Genomic DNA, 15,272 nt, shown 5'->3' with positions numbered 1-15,272 from the left:
CACCTGGCGCTCTGTCGGTAATTGCCAAAAACCGCTCCGGGAAGGCTCGGGAAGCCTGGATGCATAAAGAGTTGCGAGACGCCTGACCTCCGGTGGGGAAGCACCATCCACCTGGTGCTCGTTTCTCCTAGAAGTACGAGGAAGTTTGTCAAGCCCCGTTTCAAGGAAGGGGCGGGGTTTATATAGCCACCCAATCGGGAGGCAACCTTGCTCCTGTCACGTTTCGGGCTAGTAGAGGGCATTCTGGGTCTTGTAGTTTTTGTGCGGGCGGTTTCCGTGGCCTCTGTAGTTTCTCCTACATGAGGTATAGTTTAAACGGGGGGAACTATGCCTCGACCGAGCTTCCCTGATCAGTGTCATGACAAGGAGTCCTCTTGCCCTCTTGTAGACGGTATGCAGTTTGTTCATGGCAGGCTGGGGGAGAAGTTAAATGCTTTGGTTTGTGCGCAGGACTTGCAATATACAATAGGGAAATTGACCCAGTCTAGGCTTACCTCATTCCAACTTTTGAGGGGACGGGCCGGGAATCCTCGATTATTGACTTTATTTTAATCTCTATCCCCCTGTATTACCTACTCTCAGAGTTTTCAATAATAGCTAGTAGTTATAGCTATTACAATCCCATGTGTATTAAAGGAAATTGGCCCTCTTTTAACTTAAAATGACAGCTCACAGGAGGAGGGGTTCTACAGGTAATGCACGGAGGGAGACGTCTTAGATGGGGGCATATCTCTCCAGACTTTCTATGCAGGACCCTAATGGAGATGTGCCAGAAGGAATTTCAGATCTGTCAGAACACGAAGGTAGAGACAGATGAGTCAATCATCCGTGCCTTTGAACTAATATTGACTGTTCCATCTCGGGTGCCCAGAGGAAGAGGGGGTCTAGATGGTTTAACCCAGAATGCTCGCTCGCTGCTAGGAGGCTGAAATTAGCTCTCCATGCCTCCCCTAGGAAGTTGGATAAAATCCGTAGAAAGCAGTACAAACTAGCGCTTAGTAATTACAGGGCGGACCTGAAGGAAGAAACTTTGGGCAACCTCATGGAAGCAACTACCTATAAGTGCAGCGCCAAGTTCTGGAGTATCATAAATAGCCCCATCTTTGGAGAAGAGGCCACTAATGTCTTAGAAGCACAGATCACCGAAAACGCATAGGTTAGTCATTTTGAGGTCATGTTCAAGGGAGACACGGCTCCGTCGTCCTTACTTAATCTTGGTGGTACTCAAAAAAGACTAGTAGTATTGGAAGAAGAAGTAAGGCATGGTATCACTGGTCTGACACGCAATAAGGCCCCGGGCCCCGATGGAATCCCACCTGATATTTGTCGGATGTGGCACTTTGGGCCCCCAGTACTCACTTCTGATATCAACACATCTGCTAGGCTCAGCACCCAGTCATCATGGGCAACTTCCATCATCGTGCCAGCTTTAAAAAACGGGGATAGGGATAGCACTGTGTGTTATACACCCATCTCCCTTTTAGATTCTGTGGTAAAAGTGGTTGGTAGGATATTACTGGATAGGTTATCGACCTGGGCTACTGACAACAACATCCTGTTGGACGCTCAATATGGGATTCGCCCTGGCCGTTCTACAATTGAACAATCTTTAAACCAATTTCTTATAACCAGTAAATATACAGTTGCTCGTAGGGGTACAATTTTCCTGGCTTTTATGGATACGCATTGAACTGCGTAAACAGGGGCAAATTATGGCAGATCCTGTTAGCCTTAAGGGTAGACAGGGAGTTGGTCTCCTTCCTCCACGATCTCCACTGGGACACCAAGGCGGTAGTGCGATAGTCGTCGAGCCTGAGCGTATCTCGTCCATTCCCCGCCCGGGTGGTGTCCATCAAGGCTGTATATTGGCACCAGTTCTCTTTAATCTCTACATTAACAATCTAGAGAATATCCTCCTGGAGACTGAGACTGATTATCCCAAGATCGGACGGCGAGGTCTCCCGGTTCTGCTATACGCAGATAACGCCGTCCTGATGTCTAGGACAGAGAGGGGTCTACAAATCATCTTATCCACGTTTGCTCAGTTTATGGGAACTTGGACTTAAAAGTCAACAATTCCAAATCATATATCATGCAACTGGGTAAGCAGCCTAGTAGCTCTTACATCTTTAGGTAGGGCCTACCCCGATCCCTAAAACACCAGTTTTTTCCTAACTGGGGGTACTCCTGGATGATAAACTGAACTGGGGCCCACAACTTACCCGCAAGAGAAACTACCTTAACAGGGAATCTGCTGCAATTTTTAATTTTGCTGGGAGACTTGGTAAAAGACCGGCGGGGGCTCTTCTGGAGCTCTATAGGGCAAAGTGTTTGTCTAAAGTACTCTATGGAAGCGACATCTGGGGATATGCTGAAGTAAAGGATGTCCAACTATCGGAAAACAAATTAATGAGACGCCTGCTGTCAGTTCCCCAGGGTATCCCCTGTTTTATCGCCCATGAAGAGCTATGAATGCCCTATATTACAGACCAGATAGCCTTTAGCCCGCTGTCACTTTGGGTCATGGTAGGGAACTCGCTAATTAAGGAAATCCTTAAAGATTGCCTGGCCCTGGATCAAGTACTAAGGATACCATGGCTGAATTACATCAAAAGAAGCTTAACGAATCTGGGAAGAGGAGATCTCTTTTCTAACCCGGAGGGAATCCGAAAAGTTGATTTACCCCTCCTGAAGACGGCGTTTAGAACGCACCAGACTACATTAAGGGAGGAGAGGGAGCTCATGAAGCCAAGCGTTCGCTACTTTGTTATATTAAGGTCCACAGAGATGGCAGAGCCGTACTTACTTGGGTTAGTGAACTCTTATGATAGATTCCTGCTGACCAGGTTTCGGTTCGATCTGTTTTATCTACTTCTTACTTATCCAAGGTTCACAAACAGAGGGCAATCTTTCCCGCCCTGCAGCTGCGACGGAACATCTCTGCAGGAAATGCTACATACATTTGCCATGTTCTGTCCATTTTATGACACCCCGAGAAAAACCTATTTAATTCCTATCCTGAAACAGGCCAACTTTAAACAAGTTCACCCCGCATTTATGTTTCTCCAGATGCTGTCGGGTAACTGTATTTTATGTTTTAAGTTTTTTCAAATCTGCTATCAAACTTAGGGCGAGTTGTGATTAGTTGGCTCGCTTCTTATTACAATCTGTGGCCTCATTTACTTGTATAGCTTATAGGACGTGGATTTAGCTACCGACTTTTATGCACTGTTTTTACTAGTTTTATCTTAATATAATTGTTGTCTGGCACTTTAGATGCAACCTGCACATATATGACGAATAATGAATTTGTACAGATTTGTTCCCGAGATTGTACTTACTATATCACACCATTGTTATCCTGGTTTTTATATTGTGCTTTTATGGTTTTATGTAATATGAAACCGAATAAAGTTGATAAGAATGCTGAACCCTCACAACTATCTTAGGTAACAATTGTACAAGCTCAGATTTGAAACTTAAGAGCTACCTGTACTCTTACATATCTCTCACAGGTTGAAGTCTCAAGTAGCAGTGCCATGCTTCAGGCTGCACAGATCTTGGGTGTCAGATCACAACCCCTCTAGCTACAAAGCTCTTATAACCCAAGCTATCAGACTGTCAGAGGTTACATAAATTGCTCAGGCACGACAAGAGAGCTATCCCTCAAGCTACACAGCACTTCGAGGTAGTGATCAGCCAGCAAACTCTCTGGTTACAGCTTTCTAGTGAGCTCTTCTACTTACAGCAAGGTTATAATAGAATCATCCTAGTGACAGTGGAACTGCAGACACCAATCATCCTGTGTGAATGCTGGCTGCTGCATCCAGTGCCACTTAGAAAAGCAGTGGTGATTAGATTCCATGGCAGGACCGGAGGATTGGATTATGCACAACTTTCTTTATTTCTCCAGCAGCTTCTGAGAGACAACCAATGATAACTACATTTCCGATCAAGCAAAGGGGAAAAAAAGCTAAGAAACAGAACAGCCGACCAGGATCCATGTTTCCTATGAACAGGTAATTATCTGGAATGCTCCTCCTCTTTCTTCAGTGCTCCAGCAGTAGATAAGTGCGCTCTGTTTTCTCTCTCCTCAGAACTGCTTATTTCGCCTTTATTTAATTGTGTTTAACTTAGGCTTTGCCTTGCATGTACACTTCATTTTGCCTCTGATCTTAACCGTGAGAGTTTCCTTGCAGCCGTCCCCACAGGATCAGCTTCCGATTACATTGCAGCCAGATTAGAACTCTGCGGTGGCTGCACTTGTCGCTGTGGTCCTCCAAACGCTAGAGGGTCTCTTCCTTCATCACGCCTGTTCTCTTCCTGCCGGCAAGGGATTTGCATATCTTTTCCGGTCCTGCGACAGGAACAGACACTGTGGTTGAGCATCAGCATGGTCTCAGAGTGCGGAAGGCGCGGCCCTGGGAGCCTGGGATGTGAGGCCCCTGTGGGAGTCAGCACTGCACACACAGTCTGTCCTTCTGTAAGGGGGTGGCCCAAGTTCCTCCAGTTACATCTTAAACACCACACAAGGCAACTCTCATCCCCCACAAAGGCTCAGCCTCTCAAAGTCATCAGATCTCCAACTGCCAAATTCCACCCCTCAAGGTCTAGTCATAACACTCTTTCAGCACCTTAATATTTATTCTTTGGCCTTCCTATTTGATCTAATGACCCAGTATGTATCAAGGGAATAATAATGAGTGTATCGGGGGGGGGGGGGGGGTAGAGTATGTCCCTTGGTAATCGCACCTTGTTGAGACTGTGGATTCCTCTGTACAAAGGGCCATTAGTACAACCCTGGCACCCTTGGAGAAGAGACTGATAGAGCTGGCTAACACCTGCCCGAGCCCCTTCCACAGAGGGGAGACATTCTGGGACTTTCTAGGCCCACAGAACCTCCAGGACAGCCCAAACTAGCTTAACACCCCAGAGATCCTCCCTCCGAGAATGCCTTTGATGTCCTTAAAAAGACTTTCCTAGCGAGTGAGCCACATTTCGGAGTATGGGGAAGTGTCCCCTTCTGGTACTCAGAAACCCTTTATGGCAGACCCAGCATCTCCAATATGACCCCAATTCTTCTGTGCCCCCCCCCCCCAATCTCTGATGGTGTTAAGGACACAGAGAGGCCTTGCCAACCCAAGTCAGACCCAGCAAATTCATCCTCTGATCAGAAAACGCTGGTAGACCAGCTAATGGGTGACATGTTAGACCCTGATGAGATCTACCACCCTAGGTCCTCTGGCTGGGTCCCAGCAGGCAAGGTGACAGCCTACATGGTGGCACGGCTCCACAAACCCCTTGACAAGAAGGTGCGCAATAGGTTAGGGGTCGAATGCCCCTGGGCCAACTTGGCCAAATATGTCAAAGATTCCAAGAAGAGCATCTACCAATCCTTATGGTCTTGTCAGCATAAACGTCTGGATCTAGCTGGCCCCTTGACCAGGATACTTGATATGGCGAAAGATACCAAGCAATCAGGCAACATCATTTCCCCAGAGACCCTCTCCAGGTGGGCGCAAAGTGCCATAGTCTTCTTGGGGACTACCAATTGTGCACGCTCTACTGATATACGCCACTCCCTTCTAATTAAAGTAGACCATAGATTTGTGAATCTCGCCACCACAGAGAAGAGTCCGGTGAGACTGTTCGGGGACCCCTTTACCAAGGAGCTGGGGAGGTTATTGAAAAAGCTTTCCTCAACATGGTTTTGCTCAGGGACAGCAGGGTAGGAGGCGCTCTGCGGGCAGCTCATACAAGACCTCCCAAAGAAGATAGTGTTCCAGAAAAGGAGTCTATCAAGACCAATCTAGGTTCAAGGCCTTCTTCAATTCCAGAGGCTCCAAAAGAGGTAATTTCCACTGAGGCACCAGCAGGGGTAGAGCTGCAGCCAATACCTACTCAGGTAAGAGCGACATCCCCACAATCTGTGGAGTTAGGAGGCAGGCTTGTGCAGTTTTTTCACAACTGGTTTAATCTCACCTCAGATGCGTGGGTATCGCAAACAGTAAGGGGTTTTTACATAGAGTTCTACGGATCCCCAGTACAAGGTGGCGCCCGTCGCAGGCTCGTTTTATTAGCGGCCCAAGCACAACCCATAGATTAGGAGGTTGCCAACCTTCTGGCCGAGAGAGCCATAGTCAGATCCTCTCTTCAAAACCAACTGGTTCAACAGCAACATCTTCCTTGTGGGGATAAGGGACAAGGAATTCTGGCAGGTGATACCACCACTTCAATATGGAAGGCATTTACCTTCTGAGAGACATCATGTGACTGAGAGACTGGCTTGTTCGCCTCTATCTTAAGGATACCCAACTGATTGTTCCCATCTGTATGAAGGTAGCATTTGACTGCCTGGTTACCCCCACTTTTTTTCCTGGTGTTTTGCTGTTTTTTGACTAGTCTAACTGGGAAACCTGCTAATCAGAACCCCAGCCTATCTGCGTTCTCCCTTAAATTGACATACATGTACTTTGGTACACTCCAGATTGGATACTGGGGTACCCTTATCAGTCCCTATTATATGGTACACCATGTACCCAGGGCATAGGTACCCCAGAGGCCTCCCATGGGCTGAAGCATGTATTATGCCACCCATGAGAGGCCATGCAAAATGGAACTAGAGGTCTGCTACTGCAGCCTGTGTAAGATGGTGCTTGCACCAATTACATTAGATATAGCTTCACTATATCTATAGTCACTACACTTAAAACGTATAAGTCACCCCTATAGCAGGCCTTAACAATCCTGAAGGCAGGGAGCTGGGTTTTATGTTAGAGGGTGCCCCTGCATGAGCAGAGCCTCTCCGCAGCCTTCGGAGACCATTCTCCTGGGTTGTCTGTGACACAGGCGGACATATAGGTAGGGGTGCATAATAATCTCGCGGTAAATGCTATCTCAAAAACAGCTGCATAGAAACATATTGTGTTTGGTATCAAACACCTTGGAATCATACCTCTCACAACAGTAACTGGTGTGGGAGGTATGATTCCACCCTTCTGAAGCAAGCTTAGTGGGGTCACCGGCAATGTTCCCTCAAATTCTTTTTCTTTGTGTGCAGCAGTATCAGGTCTCTGTGCAGTGCAGCCAAGGCTATGTGCGCCAAGAACCCAACCGCGTATATGGGTGCAGCGACAAATATCAGTGCAAATATCACTCAGACATTTGCTTAATAAAGTGAAAATACAGTGCATCTCTACACATACAGCACCACATGAAGGGTCTTAAGGCAGGTTTGCAACATACAACAAACATAACAAGCATTGGCATAGCCAATAGGTCTCGCCTTTGGGGCCTTATAAGTGTTTAGCCAGAGCTATTGACTTTGCCAATGTCTTTAGGCTGTGCTGTAGAGAAGTGTGGCTGCTGTGCAGCATACTGAAAAGTTTTAATAAAAAAGTGTTAGAATCATTTTAGTTACCTTATAAATGACCAAGAAGGCATTATGTACAACTGAACGACCATATTAAAAAAAGCATTTACAATATAAAATGTCCTCAGTTTTCTTTTATTATTGCAATGCTGGAAACTTGTTTCTGCCTATTCCAATGGTTTTTTGTTAAAGCATTTTTTTGAGGAGGCATAAACAATCGGAGGGTGAAGGTTGGGAACTATTACCTGTATTATAACCCTAGAAGCGGCCAGACGCTTGGGGAGAATCAACAGATGCCAGATTCCGAGAGCAGGCTGAGGTGGTGCTGAGTGATGCTGAGGTGGTAGTGGTGGTGGTGGTGGTGACTGGTGCGGAGACGATGCTGAGGTGCTGCTGAATGATACTCAGGTCTTGCGGAGTGATGATGATGTGGTTGTGTACTAGTGCAAAGGTGATGCTGAGTGATACTGATGTGGTGCTGCCGAGCGATGCTGTGGTGGCGCCGAGCGATGCTGTGGTGGCGCCGAGCGATGCTGTGGTGGCGCCGAGCGATGCTGTGGTGGCGCCAAGCGATGCAGTGGTGGCGCCGAGCGATGCAGTGGTGGCGCCGAGCGATGCAGTGGTGGCGCCGAGCGATGCGGTGGTGGCGCCGAGCGATGCGGTGGTGGCGCCGAGCGATGCGGTGGTGGCGCCGAGCGATGCGGTGGTGGCGCCGAGCGATGCGGTGGTGGCGCCGAGCGATGCGGTGGTGGCGCCGAGCGATGCGGTGGTGGCGCCGAGCGATGCGGTGGTGGCGCCGAGCGATGCTGTGGTGGCGCCGAGCGATGCTGTGGTGGCGCCGAGCGATGCTGTGGTGGCGCCGAGCGATGCGGTGGTGGCGCCGAGCGATGCGGTGGTGGCGCCGAGCGATGCGGTGGTGGCGCCGAGCGATGCTGTGCTGGCCCCGAGCGATGCTGTGCTGGCCCCGAGCGATGCTGTGCTGGCCCAGAGTGATGCTGTGCTGGCCCAGAGTGATGCTGTGCTGGCCCAGAGTGATGCTGTGCTGGCCCAGAGTGATGCTGTGCTGGCCCAGAGTGATGCTGTGCTGGCCCAGAGTGATGCTGTGCTGGCCCAGAGTGATGCTGTGCTGGCCCAGAGTGATGCTGTGCTGGCCCAGAGTGATGCTGTGCTGGCCCAGAGTGATGCTGTGCTGGCCCAGAGTGATGCTGTGCTGGCCCAGAGTGATGCTGTGCTGGCCCCGAGTGATGCTGTGCTGGCCCCGAGTGATGCTGTGCTGGCCCCGAGTGATGCTGTGCTGGCCCCGAGTGATGCTGTGCTGGCCCCGAGTGATGCTGTGCTGGCCCCGAGTGATGCTGTGCTGGCCCCGAGTGATGCTGTGCTGGCCCCGAGTGATGCTGTGCTGGCCCCGAGTGATGCTGTGCTGGCCCCGAGTGATGCTGTGCTGGCCCCGAGTGATGCTGTGCTGGCCCCGAGTGATGCTGTGCTGGCCCCGAGTGATGCTGTGCTGGCGCCGAGTGATGCTGTGCTGGCGCCGAGTGATGCTGTGGCGGCGCCGAGTGATGCTGTGGCGGCGCCGAGTGATGCTGTGGCGGTGCTGAGTGATGCTGTGGCGGTGCTGAGTGATGCTGTGGCGGTGCTGAGTGATGCTGTGGCGGTGCTGAGTGATGCTGTGGCGGTGCTGAGTGATGCTGTGGCGGTGCTGAGTGATGCTGTGGCGGTGCTGAGTGATGCTATGGCGGCCCTGAGTTTAGCTGTAATTTTATGCGTTGTATTATATATCTGGATGCAATGACAGAAGCAGCAAAATATTAGTCAGGCAGCAAACCATATATGCTAAACGCAGGTTTTTAGCTTACATGTTTTTGAGCAATGCCCTTAAGTACATCAACCACGCCCCTTTGTCTTTGACAGACCGCCCACTCTGTTTTTCCATCCCACTTAAACCCCTGAGTATTATCTATGAGTCAGATGCACACTAATTACTTTCAGCAGCATCCCTGGTCTTAAAATCATATAATTCACGTGAAATCTTCTCGAGTTGCTTTGCGCAACCCTTAGCGGTCGCACTATGTACAAGTCCATTCACAAAAGAGAGCTGTGCGACACTGACACTTCCGGACAGGTTATGGACACGGGTAGAAATTTAAGGGCAATAGGAGCCCATCACTTATGCGTAATTAGGGTATGTAGTGTACAGGAAGTAACGTACGCGGAGCACTGAAAAGTAAATGTTCCGTCAGGTTTAGAGCAGGCATGGAAAGTGCAGGTGTAGAGGAATCCTCTGACGAAGAGACGCTGAGGACCCTCGAGCAGGAGGGGCCAGAGGTTCGGGGGAAGGGGAATGAGCCATCCCTGCAGGTGGAACAGCAACCAGGTCCTGTGGACGAGGAATAGGAGCTGTGGAGTTAAACCCAGGCTCTGTGAGAGAGGTATGGACATTGAAAGAGGACGAGTCAACACCGGGACGGCCAAGTAGTAGGACTAGACTAGTCCGTGCTACTAACATTTTGTAGAAAGAGCAATGAATGCATAAGAGTTTGGAGTGGTAGGACTCTGGCAAATCAGTGTTAGATTAAAAACAATTTTCTCGCAAAGCGGCTCCAATTATTGGCGGAGCGTAAACGAGCTGTCAGCTACATGGGGTGGGTGGAGCTGCTTTAGATTTTTTTTGTTGCCCGTAGATGCGCCCCGTGAACCTACGAACAGTGTAGTTTGATTTTTAGTATCTACAGCGTCTCAAATCATGCACGTAGCAGGGCAGTTGCAAGTGTCACAACACATTAATCAGCATCGGCGGCAATCGTTCTATTGAAGAGAACCCTTGCTAAGATTGGCTGCCCTGCGAGCGCATGTCTTTATGCCTGCGCAGTTAGACAACAGCGAAAAGCCCTAGCAAAGCCAATAACTCAGTACTGAGAGCCCGATGCCTACTGGCTTTGCTAGATGGCAGTGTCCGACAGCCAATGGAGATTTTGAAAAAGAGAAATGATGTAATAAGCAGTGGCGGCTCTCGTGATAACCTTTCAGGGCTGTTTTATGCGTAGATGACTGCAGTTCCTCGAATGCACAGTAAATTGATTGTATAAAACCAATTCAAATGTACATTTTTTGTTACAATTTACTTAAATCCAGAATCATCTGAAAATGTTTCGAAGTATATTTTTTTTTTAACAAAGTCAGTAGGAAGTATAGCAGAAACAAACAAGCAAATGGTGCACGCGAAAGTGATCGCGAGCAAGACGTGCAGAAGCGACCAAGAGTTGTGTGCGAACGCGCGCGCAAAAAGGACATAAAAAATTAGCGGGGGGGGCGTGGCCAAGCCGAGCATGGAGTAAGACGTGGGCTGCTGGAGCTCCGGGCTGCCGCTGGCTAAACGAGCATCCTACGGCACTTTGACGGCCGGTATACGGCCTCTCCTGGGTGCGAGAGGTCGGCGGAACCGGAGTGGGCTGCCGCCGAATATCGTGGCGGGCTCGAGGAGTGCAGCTGGCGGCGCCGGAGGCTGGACACAGGAGAGATCCCGGGTGCGGAGGAGACGGCCGCCATCTTGGGCGATCCGCGCTGGGGAGCGGTGCGAGTTCCCGCGGACTGCCCGGGAGCTTGAGCCTGCTGGAGGAGCTGTCTGGCCATCCTGGGAGTGATCGGAGGCGTCTGGGAGCGGGGGCCGGGGCTCCCTGGTACCGGCTGGAGGAGGAGGCGCTGGGAAGACTGCTCCGGTAGGCGGGTCCGCCATTTTGGGACCCTGTGCCTCCGACGCTGCGGCCCCTGCAGTCGAGTGCTGGACGACTTCGCTTGAGGTGAGGAGGTCGGCGGGCGGCATCGGCCCGCGTGGCGGTTCGCCCGGACACCGGAGGGGGAGGAAAGCCTGAGGTGGCGGGAGGAGCCCCGGCGGAGGTGGGCCCGAACGCTAGAGTGCCTCTGGGAGTGCCGTCTTCGTGGTGGCGGCGACTGCGGTGGAAGCACTTGGAGGTCTGGAGCGGGGGATCTCACTGCGGCCCTGAACTGGAGCCCCGGACCGGGGGCGGCCTGGCTGGTCGATCTTCTCGGGTGGTGGCCGTGTGCCCGAGCGCCGGACTGGTGGCTGCTGACCCCTGCCCGTGTTTAAGGCCTGATGGACGGGGTGCGCCTTCGCCCGGAGTTAGAGGAGTCCCGGGGGTTGCAAGGGGTGCTGGAGGTGTCCCCGGATGCTGGATCGCCTCCCCTGCTGGACACTAGAGAAGGGGGGGGCTGAGCGGTGAGGCGCTAGCGGGACTTGGGACGGCGGGACTGCTTGGCCGTCGGGCCCCCCTGCGTGGTTGTTGAGCTGCGGGGACGGCGCGCCCCTCGGTACTACTGACGCTGTGCTGTTCGCTGCCTGCGAGAGTGGGAAAGGCCCCGGGTCGGAGCCTGGTGGGCCCGGGGACTTGGCGGCATCCGTGCCCTGAGGGCGGACCGTATCGGTGTGGACCGCGGGGCCTTGGTCCACTGCTGCACCTGGAACGCCTGCGCTGCGGCGCTGTGACTGGGCCTGCGGCCTGGAGTGTGGGACAGCCCTACGTTGGACGCGACGCGGCCTGGCTTGTGCGCCCTTCGACGCTGGGTGGCCCTCCGGTGGCCCTGAGTGGACTGCCTGATCTGCGGCCGGGGTCCCCCTGTGGAGGCGGCGTGTGCCGGCATAATGACGCGCACCAAGCCGGGAAAAGACTCATCGGCGCCCACGAAAGATGCCACAGTGAAGGACCTTTGGAATAAGCCTGGAGGGGCACCGACGGGCTCGCAGGCGCTAGGGGCTGGTGGGTCGGCGGATCCAGTGACGCAGTCCTTTATGGCGCTCTTCATGCAGGACCTCAAGTCTGAAATCGGCTCGCTGCGCACGGAGGTTCAGGCCTGCGTCAAGGAGCTCCGGAGAGACGTGGGAGAGCTCGGGGACAGGGTTGACGACATGGAGAAGACCCTGGACGCTCGCACGGAGGACCAGGAGCGCTTGTGGCAGAGAATAGCGGCCCTGGAGGAGCAGAATGTCGAGCTACAGATCAGGCAGGAGGATCTGGAAAATAGGGGGCGCCGCAACAACATTCGCATTCGGGGCGTCCCGATTGGAGCGGAGGGGGCGGATATCATGACATTTGTGGCGGACCTTCTGCATGAACTCCGGGGGGATGATGATGCCTCTCCGCCGACTCTGGATAGGGCCCACCGAGTCTCTGGACCGCCCGGGAGACCAGGCCTGGTTCCCGACATCCTGACGCGGGTCCACTTCTTTGTCGAAAGGTAGCTATTATCAAGGCGACCAGGGACAGGACGGATATCAAATACAATGGGGCTACGATCCAGCTGTTTCAGGACCTGGCCCCCACGACCCTCCGGCGCAGGCGGGCCTTCCGGCCGGTCACGGACAAGCTGCGAGACCTCAACATTCGCTATCAATGGGGGCATCCCTTCGCCCTCATCTTCCACTGGGAGTCCAGACGACGGGTGCTGCGGTCCTACAGGGAGGCCGCGCAGCTGCTTCAGATCCCGGACTCCCCTCCGGCCAGCCCGGTGCGCGGTGCCGCAGGGCCTCATGCCTCGCTTAAGCCTAGCTGGTCCAGGGTGCGCCGGGCGGGGCGATCTCCCTCCCCTGCTGCTAGTCGATCCTCGAGGGACAAGCAGGACATCATACGCCACATTCGGTCCCTGGAAGCCGGTTCGTCGCCGGCGGGATCACAGGAGCCCGCTCCTCAGTGAACTTCCATGCTTGCAACTCTGGCTCATCCCTTTTTGAGAATGCGAGATGGCCCTCTCTGGGACTATCAGCCGTTTGTGGGGAGAGAGAATGCGGCCTACTCACTGAGATCGCTGTTACAGCTCCTGATGCCGGGCGGTGGCCCGGGGCTCCTCCCGACTTGGTGAATGGCGGCAGTGCCGACGGACCCCCACTCCTATTCCTGGGAGAGTGACATCTCCGGGATAGCCTGTGCCGAAGTGCCTGGCCACTCCCTAGACTGGAATAGACCTTGTTGGCCATGTTGGCCGTTCTGTGGTTTTGGTTCTTTCGTTTGCTCCTACTTTCTCGCTTTTCTCCCTCTCTACTTCCTAACCCTCTGGCGGGGGGGCTCTGTGGATGGGCTGGGGGCGGCGGGGGGGGACAACTGCGCATGTTGACCCATGGCTATGACTACAGTACCCACCTGGAAGGTCGTCTCTTTGAATGTGAAGGGGCTCAACTCACCTAGCAAACGACATCAGATCTGGAGGTATCTGCTCCAACAGGGTGCCGACATAGTATTTCTGCAGGAGACGCACCTTCTACGGGCTGATGTGGGTCGTATGGCCCATCCGCGCTTTCCCCATAGGTTTTGGGCATCCGCGGCCACTAAGACAGCGGGGGTTGCAATCTTCTGTCGGGCGGGATTCTGTCATGGGGACACACAGGTGCGTAGAGACACTGCGGGCCGGGTCCTGAGGGTAGAGCTAACGCGGGGACACCGTAGGCTCACGCTATGTAATCTTTACGCACCCAACCAGGGGCAGGATGTCTTCCTGCGCGGGGTAATCCGGGAGTATCTTGACCCGGTGAGCTCGGACCTTATAGTGGGGGGGGACTTCAATCTGGTTTGGGACGCGGAGCTAGATCGTTGTGGGGGAGGCTTCCATGGCGTGGGGGCCCTGTCGGCCACTGTGAAAAAATCCCTTACTGCTTTGACCTTGGTAGATGTGTGGCGTTACCACTCCCCGGGGCTGAAGGACTTCACCTTTTACTCACATGCACACCGCTCTTACTCTCGCATCGACATGCTCTTTGTCTCCCACTCCCTGCTCACAGACACTATGTCGGCTTCACACTCGAGCATTTCGGTCTCCGACCATGCCCACGTGGAGGTGTTATTCCATGAGCGCCCCACTCGTACCTTCGGCCCACGCCGCTGCCGGTTCCCGGATCACGCCCTACGGGACCCGGTAGACAGGGAGGAAATAAAGACGGCTATATTGGAATACTTCGAACATAACGAGTTGCCGGAGACTCCCCTCCCCCTCTTATGGGATGCCTTCAAGGCCACGATACGGGGCACCCTCACGGCTATAGCTGCTGCTCGGACGCGGGAAGCCCAACTTTACGAAACCAGACTCACCCGCGAACTCAAGACGCTGGAGAAGATGGATCAGGCCCGCCCGTTGGCGGCCCATAAGCGGCGGCTGGCGGTCCTTAGGGGACAGCTACGGGCACATAGGACGAATAAGGCGGAACGGGCGCTCCTTGCGCTCCGGCAGTGCTTTTACATCGGAGGGGATAAGGTGGGAGCAGTACTAGCACGGCGGTTGCGTACGAGGGCGGCCAGGGCCCATATCGCGAAGCTGCAGGGGGCGGGGGGCACTTGGGTGACCACTGAAGCTGCGAAGCTCCAGGCGTTTCATGATTACTATTCCTCCCTATACAAGAGAGACCCGCCGGACCCTGCACTGATCGCGGAGACCCTGGGTGAATGTGAATGGGAGCCGTTGAGTAAAACATCACTCCGAGCTCTTAGAGGAGCCCATTACACTGGAAGAAATAGTGGGAGCCCTGGGAGATCTCCCGCTAGGCAAGACACCTGGGCCGGATGGACTACCGGTGGCGTTCTTCCGTGCCTTTCTGCCGCAGCTGCAACCCTACCTTCTTCGGCTCTTTAACTCATTCGCGGATTCGGGAGGGCCCTCCCCGGACATGGCGATGGCTGAGATTGCCCTCATCCCAAAGCCGGGGAAGGACCACACCCTCTGCTCATCATACCGACCCATAGCCCTGTTGAATACAGATCTTAAACTGTATACCAAAATCCTTGCCAAACGGCTCAGTACACACCTCCCTCACCTCGTGGATCCGGATCAGGTGGGGTTCATCCACCAACGCCAGGGGGCGGACAATGTCCGTCGCATCGCCCACATTGTGGGTAAGGCCAGG

General features: G+C 53.2%; 1 protein-coding gene across 2 annotated transcripts in view; it reads right to left on the bottom strand.

The window, feature by feature from the left end:
• The window catches only part of LOC146805265 (von Willebrand factor A domain-containing protein 5A-like), a 671,080-nt gene that overhangs the window by 587,190 nt on the left and 68,618 nt on the right, over nt 1-15,272 (bottom strand). The gene's annotated exons all lie outside the window — the stretch shown is intronic.

This window comes from Triturus cristatus, chromosome 8, assembly GCF_964204655.1.
Source record: "Triturus cristatus chromosome 8, aTriCri1.1, whole genome shotgun sequence".
In the NCBI taxonomy this organism is placed as follows: domain Eukaryota; kingdom Metazoa; phylum Chordata; class Amphibia; order Caudata; family Salamandridae; genus Triturus; species Triturus cristatus.
This window is presented reverse-complemented; position numbering and strand designations above follow the sequence as displayed.